The sequence below is a fragment of the Marmota marmota genome, unplaced genomic scaffold, assembly GCF_001458135.2.
Source record: "Marmota marmota marmota unplaced genomic scaffold, marMar, whole genome shotgun sequence".
NCBI lineage: Eukaryota > Metazoa > Chordata > Mammalia > Rodentia > Sciuridae > Marmota > Marmota marmota.
Genome location: NW_026000019.1, coordinates 14,263,944 through 14,274,677, shown reverse-complemented (window position 1 = coordinate 14,274,677; position 10,734 = coordinate 14,263,944). Strand labels below are relative to the sequence as shown.

Below are 10,734 nucleotides of genomic sequence, written 5' to 3'. Positions count from 1 at the left end.
CGGCGCGGGTGACCTGCAGGCCCGAGGCGAGGCAGCCGTGCCCGGGGCCCGCGGTCTCCTCGGGGTCGTGCGCGCGGCGCTGGCGACGGGCACAACTTAAGGAAATGATACGGTAGTCCCCAGTGGGTTGTGCTGGAGATTTCATTTCCGGGCGTGACGGCCCCCGATTACGGGCTAACCGAAAGGTTGCCATTAATGCTGAACGAGAACCGTGGTGAAGCCGTGTCCTTGGTTGTGGAGAGTGATAAGACATTGGTTTTAATCAGGTTTTTGTTACCTGCCAGTCTTCGTATAGGAAGAGGAGTAGAGGGTACTGGAGAAAAAGTGGAGGGCACGGGCCACGGATGGTCATTATGGAATTAGCCGTTTTAAAGGCCACATCACCATTGGGATGGGTAAGGAGTTTATAATTTGGGAGTAGGGGAGGTGCTTGATACTGCCACTTGGATCTAAGGCCAGGTGTCAGTGCCATCCTTACCCGGTTTCCCTCTGGAGGTTTGATTTCTCACCTTGGAGGGTAGTGACATAGTAGCAATGATGTGGAATCTTTTCGCAATGAAACACTAGGACTTTATAAATCTGTGATGAGGTAAAGTTAATATTGCCAGTTATTAACCCTGCCTATCATCCTTGTAATGTAAAGTCGTGCATCAATTTTACTGTGCTTTTTTTTTTTTTTTAAATTTGGCTAACGACCTCATTGTGCTTATGTGTTACATTCCTTGAATTTATGCTGCACCTTTGAGCTTAGCTTAGAGCGCTTCCACATATATTATTTATCAACCAGACATGACATTGAGAACTGGTACAGGTGTTAAAGATACTAAATTAGTTGCCTAGACTCAACCAATCTGAGGTAGATTTAAAATTAAATTATTGGGCTAGAGCTATAACTCAAGTAGAGCCCTTGTCCAGCACACATATGGCCTTGGATTTGATCTCCAGCACTGGGGGTGGGGGGTCGGGAAGCTGGATTAATAACTTAAAAATTTGTGAAGATGTTGATCTTTGGCTCCCAGAACCATACAATAGAATCAGTTAACAGGAGGTCTTCCACATTTGAAATTGCTTGTCAAAAGAATAACAACAAGGCACTGCAAGTAATTCAGACTCATCCCCCTCATTCATGACAAAATACAGTGACAAAAAAGGACGGAGGTGAAAGATGATCAAGAACTTTGGGAGTTCATCACATTCCTGATGAAGATGTGAGGTTGATTTGCTTTGTTTCTTTAGAAATAGTAATAGGTGCATTTTGTTGAAAGAATAAAAACTCATGCCCCTCTTTTCTTTCTGGGTGCTTTGGATTAGGAAACAAGTCAGTTTCATCTTTATTGTAATTCTTTGTGTCATAGAATTATTTTATGCTAAATTGATAATTCCTTCACTTTTAGTCAGTTCTCTTGGTTTTCATTTTTAGATTTTCTTTCACACAGCCTTAAAGCTTGTGTTTTTTCTCTTTTGACTATTGAGTTCCTAAATGAAATTTTCTTTGTTTCCTTTACTCTCAGGACAGACTTCAGCTTCCTGTGCTTTGTGTGACTATCATTTCAGTGGTGTAAACCTTGAATCCAGATACTTCATTTCTTAAATTGACAACTTTTTAAAATAGCTAACCACAGTAGTCCCCTCTTGGTGATTGCTATATTCTGATAATAGAGGGAGGAGGCTTCTGTTTGCATTTTGTGTGCACATTTGCAGAGGAGAAAAGGGAGACTGTCTTGTAAACCTAGACTGAGTGCCAGGTAGTTTTGTGAATTGGGGTGGGGAGCACAGTTATACTGAGGCCCTACAGTTTGTTGTAACAGGCAGATAGCAGTGCTTAGTACATAATAGGTGTACAAGAAATATCTGTTGAATGACTGAATTGAAAATTGTTTGAGGGAAGAAGAAATAGCCTAGTATAGATGCCAAATTGTTTAGTTCCTCTTTTTATGAAGAGAAAAAAAGTCAAGAAAAATGTGTTTCAGATTTCCTGTTAGAAATATGCTGTGGAGGTACGTATCTGTGAAGGGTGTTATTTGCTGGAGCTGTCTTGAAGCTCGGTCCTTATAGTGTTCTAGCTAGTTGCAGCCTATACAGGTTTCAGTCAAGTACATCTTCACAGACTTGCTCCTCCAGCCTGTGATGGCTAGGGTGACTAACTGAGCAGTTAGATGAGTAGTCAGTGTTTTTGCATTACTGAAAGAGTTTGGAACCACTTGTGGTGGTGCATGCCTATAATCCCAGTGGCTCAGGAGGCTGGGGTAGGAGGATCACAAGTTTGAGGCCAGCCTCAGCAACTTAGTGAGACTCTGTCTCAAAATTTAAAAAGGTGGGGTGCGCTGGGGAAGTGGCTCAGTGGTTAGGTGCCCTTGGGTTCAATCCACAGTACCCAAAACAAACAAACAAACAAAAGCCTTAGAGTTCTTGATAATGACCATGTTAGCAGCATTGACTGATGACATTCTCTCATGCCCTATGTTGGGCAACTCCTCCTTCCACACCTGTTCACTCTCCCTCTTTGCCTTCGTTTAGCTGCCTCCATAATTCCTAAAGCCTAATGCATGTATTAGTGTGGGCTTGGGGTACAGAACAGAAGGTCTTACTTTACTGCTGAAACCAGCTTCTGACCAACTTAAAATATCAGCATGACAGAATGTTTAACATAGAGATGCCTAGAAGAGAATGTAATGTAAAGGTCTTGCTTCTGATTTGTTCTTTCTTACCAAAAACAAATGAAGAAATGCCTATCTGTGGACCTAAAACATGTTGGGGTGCATCTGCTATCCCAGTATGATATAAGAAATGGAGACTGATAAAGAAAGGAGACATTGTGCTTTGGTTTGTGTTTGATTTCAGTACTTTGTGGCAAGGAAATAGCCCCTTTGAGAAGAGTGTGCTAATTTGAGTACATTATAAAAGGAGGTCAAGGATATAAAATTATAAATGTGTCAAGAGGATAGAATCATGTATAGGGTGAGGTAGTAAAATCTGTCATTTCATGCTCTGGACTCTTGATGTTCTGCTCTGGTGTGGCAATACCTTGTTTGCCAAATGTTGTCGGAAAATAAGGTATTGTATTCAAAAATTCTTATTTTAGCCATATTTTTTATGGAAAACTTCTTACACTGTATTATATATTTTGCTTCTTTTTAAACAACATAGTTTAACCTTTTTTATTATCTCAAGGTTATGATTACTAGCATACATCACTGACAGTAATTAAGCAAGGCTTTGGGGTGATTGAGAAATGTACGTGTTTGGCCCCTCTGCTTTTTGAATTATTTAATCTGCTTTAAATTAGTCAGCTTGTCCTTTCCTTCGGGGGCAGGAAAGCTTGTGTACAACTTCTAATCTTCTGGGGAGTAGAAACCCAGATCATGCTGCTTCCAGAGATTGAATGTAAAGCAGCTACATGAGGTTCTAGCAGCTCTTCTGAGTATTAATACTTGAACTTGATAACCATGATTTGGCAGCAAAAAGACCTTTTTTATTCATTTCTTATTTGGCTCAGTGAATTTGCACCTTGTATAGATGCGTATGTTTGTGTACTTCTTCCTGTCTTAAAAAGTATATAGTATGAAAGCAGTAGTTTTTCAGGCAGTGATACTTGAAGATATGGTTTCAGTCCTGTGTTGTATCATTCTTGGGCAGTGTCTTCTCTAGCAGTCTCCATTCTTCCTCTTAGCATTCCCAGATCTTTACTCTTAATCCAGGCTATCATCAGGAACCAGATTAGTAATAGCAGTAGCCTAGAAAGGTGGGATCAGGGTATACAGAAGACAGCAACTTCAGTAATTTAAAAATCAGTGTATAAAATTGGTAAATGTATTAAATACTTCTCTATTTTTACTGTACTATCTGAATTCTTTCTAGGGCTTTTTTTTTTTTTTAAAGAGAGAGAGAGAATTTTAATATTTATTTTTTTTTTTTAGTTTTCGGCGGACACAACATCTTTGTATGTGGTGCTGAGGATCGAACCCGGGCCGCATGCATGCCAGGCGAGCGCGCTACTGCTTGAGCCACATCCTCAGCCCTCCAGGGCTTATTTCCCTATATCTGTAAAAGTTCATCTTTACACCCCAGTGTTGCTTGTTCAGAAGAAATGCTTATAACCATAGAAGTTGCTCTTCCTTGCTCTTCACTTTTCTTAATTCAACAGACATTTATCAAGTGACACTCACATGCCCTGCACTGTGCTAAGCTCTTGAAAATATAAAGAGAGAGTAAAATATATTTCCTGTTCTCAAGGGACTCACAATATACTAGAGAGACAAGTATGCCAAAAAGTGTAGGTGTGCTGTGTATTCTAACAAAGAGATCATTCCTGAAAGCACCCAGCTATCACTTCAGTACAGGCCTCTTTGAGATTCAGATATTTCTGAAAGTGTTTTCCCGTGGACTCTCACTTTGCCATACCCTAGAATATAAGGTTAAACATTGAAGTGCTAGCTGGACACAATGGCACACCTATAGTCCCAGGCAGCAGGGTTGCTTGAGCCCATGAGTTCAAGGCCATCCTGGGCAGCATAGCAAGACCTTATCTCAACAGAAAAAATTGAGGTACAGTTGTTACATAGAGCTTATAACCTTCCCAAGAACTGGCAAATTTAACATTTAAAATGAAAGTATGCCTGGTGAGGCGGTGCACGCCTGTAATCCTAACTGCTCTGGTAGCTAAGGTAAAAGGATCACAAGTTCCAGGCTAGCCTGAGAAACTTAACAAGATCCTGTCTCATATTAAAATAAAAAAGGCTGGGGATGTAGCTCAGTGGTAGAGTGCCCTGGGCTCAATCCCTAGTACCACACATGCACACAAAAGGTAAGGATATAAAAAGCTGGAGGAAAATCTTATTTGAAATTCCATATCCCTACACTGTATAGTAATTGCATTCTATAATATAGCCTTAATTGGTGGTTATGCATTGGCAATTGAGGAGTGAAATACCTAAAACATAAGAAACTTCATTATACCTGGCTAATTTAAAGCATGCAAATTCATACTCATTTCCATTGAGTATCTAGATCACTGAACAATGACTATCTTGGTTTTTTGAAACAAATCCTATTGCTAGCAGTATGTGCTGATTTTTTTTTTCCAGTTTTCAAGGAAAGTTAGAGGGTTTCCCTGAATTAAAGATTACACAGGACAGATTGCAGGGTTTTTTCCAAAAAGAGAAAACACTCTTGCCTATTTATTTCATTTTTACTTTCACACCCAAGAAGAAAAACCTGCCTCAACACATCGTTAATGCCTTTTAGTTGACTACCTTCACAAGGAGCTGATAAAGAGGACCTTACATAAGAGTGTCAGGTTATAGATACTGTATGAATGTTTAAGTGGTCGAGAAAACAAGGTAAATCTAACACTCCAACTACTTTTTTTTTTTAAAGATAGAGTGAGAGAGGGAGGGGGAGAGAGAGAGAGAGAAATTTTTTTTAATATTTATTTTTTAGTTCTCGGCGGACACAACATCTTTCTTTGTATGTGGTGCTGAGGATCGAACCCGGGCCGCACGCATGCCAGGTGAGCGCGCTACCACTTGAGCCACATCCCCAGCCCCTCCAACTACTTTTGACTATGTATGAATTAGGTTTTATATGCCTGCAACTTTCTCAAGGCTTATCTTTTTTTTAATATTTATTTTTTAGTTTTAGGTGGACACAATATCTGTATTTTATTTTTATGTGGTGTTGAGGATTAAACCCAATGCCTCATGCATGCTAGGCGAGCACTCTACCACTGAGCCACAACCCTGGCCCTCAAGATTTGTCTTAAGAGCTTTAGGACATGCAGAGTTGTCTGGCTTAAAACTAGTTTTTGAAACCGACGACTACTGTGAAAGACATTTGATTTCAGCTTTGTGTGTGAAATAGAGTGAGTGTCTCTTTTGGTTACATTGAATATAGTAGAATTGAACTTTGTAGAAAAAAGAAACAGGTTAAATTGGTGATATAGATTCCCAGTCTTTTGCTTCACATTGTAGTTTGAAGATACCTATTCACTTACATTTTTTATCTACTTCTACAGATTTGAGAAGAAATTTGGTTCAGGGATGTAAGACTACTATTTACTACTAAACTGTTAATTTTAGATACACAAACACACACACATTCTTTAGGCCTCTAGTTATGTAACTGAAAATAAAATACTATAGGATTTTGACTCCAGTGAGGGTTATTTTCTTTGCCATTCTTTCTTCTGTTAGGAGGTCATCTTTGGATTTTTTATATGATAACAATGACTAAAGTGATTAGTATGGCTCTTCTAGGCACAAGTCAGCACAGTATCCATGGTAATATCATTCATTTTTTTTTTTTTTTTTTAGAGAGAGAGAATTTAAAAATTTTTTTTTAGTTTTCGGCGGACACAACATCTTTGTTTGTATGTGGTGCTGAGGATCGAACCCGGGCCGCTCGCATGCCAGGCGAGCGTGCTACCGCTTGAGCCACGTCCCCAGCCCTATCATTCACTTTTAACAAACCCTGTAAGTTAGGTAGTAGTGTTCTCTGTTTTCATTTTTCACATGTGGAAACTGAGTCCCAGGTCCCACATTAGGTGGTAACCATGCATTCAGGCCCAGGCATTCCTTTTTTTTTTTTTTTTTTTTTGATACTGGGGATTAAACTCAGTGGCACTTTACCACTGAGCTGTACTCCAACCCTTTTTTTAAAAAGGTAAGTTTGCCTGGCTTTGAACTTGTGATTGTTTTGCTTAGCCTACTGAGTAGCTGGAATTACAGGCATGCTGTATGGTGCCTGGTCAGACACAGGTGTTCTGAATCCATAGTATATGTTCTTTTCTCCTCTGCTATAGAGAGCTTTTATTTAGAATAAGAAGGTGAATTAAGAAGCTATTTCTTAAGTGGAGAATTGGCAACGAAAGGAAAAATACCTATAGACACTATCTAATTATTTTGTATTAGTTTTGAATTTTAGTTGAAGACTTCCATTTAAAGAGAAAGAAGGAGAAGAATGTGCTGTTGTGGCAGGCAAGTAGGTAGCAGAGCAGAAGTGGGCTCATTTTCTGGGGGTACTTGATGTTTACTTAGGTAATAAAAACTTGCTGTTTGGTATTGGAGATTTTGATTTCCTGGAAGGAAGAACACGTTGCTAAGTGGAAAGATTGTTGAATGCTCTTGATTTTACTTATAACCACTGACACTAATCAGGAGAAACTACATTTATATCTAAGGGGCAAGGGATGTAAATTCATAATAGTTAATAATTAACACAGTGCTGTAATGTCACCACCAGTTAAAAAGCAAAAAAGACTCAGCCCAGGGGGAAAATGTGTGTGTCTACTTTTCATACTGAAGGGTTGTGGTTTTGCTGTTATGAATTGGCTAAAATATAAAGATTAAGCATTATCAACTGAGTATGTATACTTTGTGTAAGGTGAGCCTTGATTGAGCTACATATGTCTGAATAGAGCTCTAAAGTTTTATAAGTCCATTTTAGTAATCCTGTTGAGATTCTTGTTAACACAAGAATCTATTTCTTCTTGTGTTAAACTTTTTAAATGATTGAACCCAAGGCCTTGCACATGGTAGACAAGTGTTCTACCACTGAACTACATCCCTAGCCCTTGTGTTATCATTGAGACTTTCTTAATTATGTATCTTCCTAAAAATCTACAGTGATGGTTGGAAAGACAGAAGTGTCATATAACTTTTATTATGAGTATATTGTTCCACAGGAAGCATTAATAAACCAGGTGTGGTGGTGTGCACCTGTAATCCCAACTACCAGGGAGACTGATGTGGGTGGATTGAGAATTTGAGGCCAGCCTGGGCAACTTAGCAAGACTTGTCTTAAAAAAAAAAAAGTGGTGTTAAATTATTTACAAGTATGACCTAACAGTTTGAATCTTTATTTACATTTAATAGTTAATTTAATGTTTTCTTCCTCCCTGAAAGAGTTGTTTTTAGTCCCATGTCCTTTCTCCTGGTATATTTAATATCTCCAAAAGAGTCGATAGATGAGAATAGATGTAAGAATGTTGTACAGCTCTCCCAAATTTAGAGGCTTCAGATTTTTAGGTCAGCTGCTCTCAGCTGCTTGGTTCCTGTCCACGTGATATAAGTTGGGGTCACTTGTGTGGCTCTATTCAGCAGGCAATTCAACTAAGACTAGAATGCCCTTGATAACTTCATTTCACTGTCTGGCATTTCAGCTGCAGTGGCCAGGATAGCTAGGAGCCAGCCAGGCTTCTCTCTGTATAGGTCATTCATTTTGTTGTCTAGCTCAAGCTTCTTTACATGGTGGCTAGATCCCAAGAGTAAAAATGGAAGCCACTAGAGGTAGCAGCGAGGTGCAGATATGGCACATAGTTACTTCCACTGCATTCTGTTGGTCACAGCAAAGTTGCATCAGTAGAAGGAAAGGAAAAGGAGGAAGGAAAGGGGAAGTACTAGAGACTGAATTAAAACAAATTATATTCCATGCTTTTATAATTATGTCAAAATGAATCCTATTTCATGTATAACTAAAAATGACCAATTAAAAAAAGGAAAAAAAAAAAAAAAAAAAGCAAGTTACAAACCATCCCAAATTCAGGAGGACAAAAAGTAGGCTCTACCTCTTAATGGGAGGAGTTGTTGGTGTCTATCTTTGTAGACAGTCAACAAAAAGCTCTTAATAAATTCAGATCTTTTTTTTTTTTTTTTGGTAGTTGTAGATGGACAGCGTGCCTTTATTTTATTTGTTTCCTTTTTTTAATATATATAAAGTTTTTTAAGTGGACACAATATCTTTAATTTACATTTATGTGGTGCTGAGGATCGAACTCAGTGTCTCAACCCCAGCCCTCCTTTACTTTTATGTGGTGCTGAGGATCAAACCCAGGGCCTCAAACATGCTAGGCAAGCACTCTGCCACTGAGTCACAGACCCAGCCCAGATCTTACTTCTTATACTCACCAAACCTTCAGAATTTTGCTGAAACTGGCAATTAGCAGGAAAGAAGTTTGTTGTAGTTTCTATTCAGGATGGAGGGGAGGGAGATAAATATTATCATGTAGTAGTTATTAAGTGAATTCTACCCCTCTGCCACAGATCTCCGATACTAGTCCTCTGCATGAAATACTTGTAACTGAACGTTGATTTGCCTTGTGGCACTTAATCAAAAAGGGTGTTTGTTGTATACCACTTATGTATTAAGAGCCTGTCTTGAACATTGAATTGGAAATGCAAAAAAAGTGAAGCTTTTTTGTTTACTGAGATTTCCACTTTTAGTTGCTATGAACAAAGGTTGGGATTTCTTCTCTGTAACTTCAGAAGTAGTAAGTGTGAAATCGTCAACCAAAATTAGAGGGCAATCCAAAGGGACTCTGGTACTAGTGAGGCTTAGAATCCCACTAGTGGCTCATAATATCCCCAGTAAAGTAGTAAGCATTGGACAGGTATTGTTATATTCTTTAGCAGTCATATATGTTGGATTTTGTCACGTGATTTCTAGACCTTTGCACTGACATATTTTTGTGTATCTGTTCCTCCAACATCAGTCAGATTTTTAAATTTGAGAATTTTACACTAAGATCTCACTTTTTCCCGTGGAATCTATATCTCTTCTCTGGAAACAACTTTACGGTCATGTTTGTCCTTTATAAAAATGTTTATCACCCGTGTAGGATGGTGGTGTGTGTGTCTGTGAAGAACCAGAGTAAAAGAGCTGCGTGGGGAGCCCTATGTAGCTGGTGGAGCTGAGAGTGAAGCCAGGGTTCAGTAGGAAGTTTCCTTGTAAAGGTCTACTTTCCAGAACTCCCAGTTGAAGCCAGCTTTTAGTGTGAAAGCTATTTACAAATGTATCATTTACACTGGCTTTTTTATATTGTAACATTTTTTTGAGTTGTGTTACTACCTTGAAACTACTTGTCCTTTGAGGTAGGCTTTTTTTCCATATAACAGAAACATGACAATAAATGACCATAATATAACTGGACATTGTGCGACAACGTGAGACATTTATAGTAGGAAGTCAGGGCGGCATGAAATATAGCAGGTACACTCCTCTGGGAATGCTAGGGAGGTTTTTATGAATAGTTTGGAATATACCCATGATCTTGCTTTTATTTCCTTAGTATCTGAAATGGGGATTTTTTTTCCTACAAATCTAGTTTGCAGATTATATAGTATGCTGCTTGTCTCAATAAGAAAGGACAATAATATAGCCTGGATACCTTGTCTTGGGCATCCTCTCTCGAACATAAAGGAATAAAGTGGACCCTTCTAAGGAGCTAGATTCTGCAAGGGGTATTAAGAACTGTATATGAGAAGGTATTATACATGGCACAAAGTAGTTATGTACTGGCTGAAAGGAGGGAGAATTTACCATAGAGTGTGCAGGAGGGTCCAAAAACAGCCTTGGAGATGAGCCTCGAAAGGGAAGGAGATGGGAATAAAAGGTCAGAGAAAGGGATTTTGAGGATTTTCAGGAGTGAGGAGTGGTAGGGGCAAAGGGGCAACTACACATGACTGGAAGGTTGTGTTCAAATGGTCCATTTAGTGTAAACTGAGAAGAAGAACAATGAGAAGGATGTCTGGCTTAAAGCCATTTAGGGTAGGGCTTTGATGCCTTGCTAAGGAATGTGCACTGTCAAAAGGTGGTTGAGTGATCAGAAACCTAATTTTGGCTGTAGTAAGTGGGCTGGATTGAGAGCCTGGAAGCCAGAAGCCAGTTCTTTCTGGAGTCCAGTAGGAGGTGATGGGGACACTGCAGTAAGTTGGTGTCTGGAAATGGAAGGCAGTGGTA

The 10,734-nt window shown here is 39.2% G+C and overlaps 1 protein-coding gene across 3 annotated transcripts in view; it reads left to right on the top strand.

Annotated features, from left to right (window-relative positions):
- Positions 1-32: 32 nt before the first annotated feature.
- Positions 33-10,734, top strand: part of Fam20b (FAM20B glycosaminoglycan xylosylkinase) — a 46,877-nt gene continuing 36,175 nt past the window's right edge. Inside the window, exon 1 of one of the 3 annotated variants that reach the window (XM_015491757.2) lies at positions 33-395. The gene's annotated coding sequence lies outside the window, so the exon portion shown is untranslated. The remainder of the gene's footprint in view (positions 396-10,734) is intronic. The other 2 variants (XM_015491756.2, XM_015491758.2) reach the window with 2 other exon arrangements.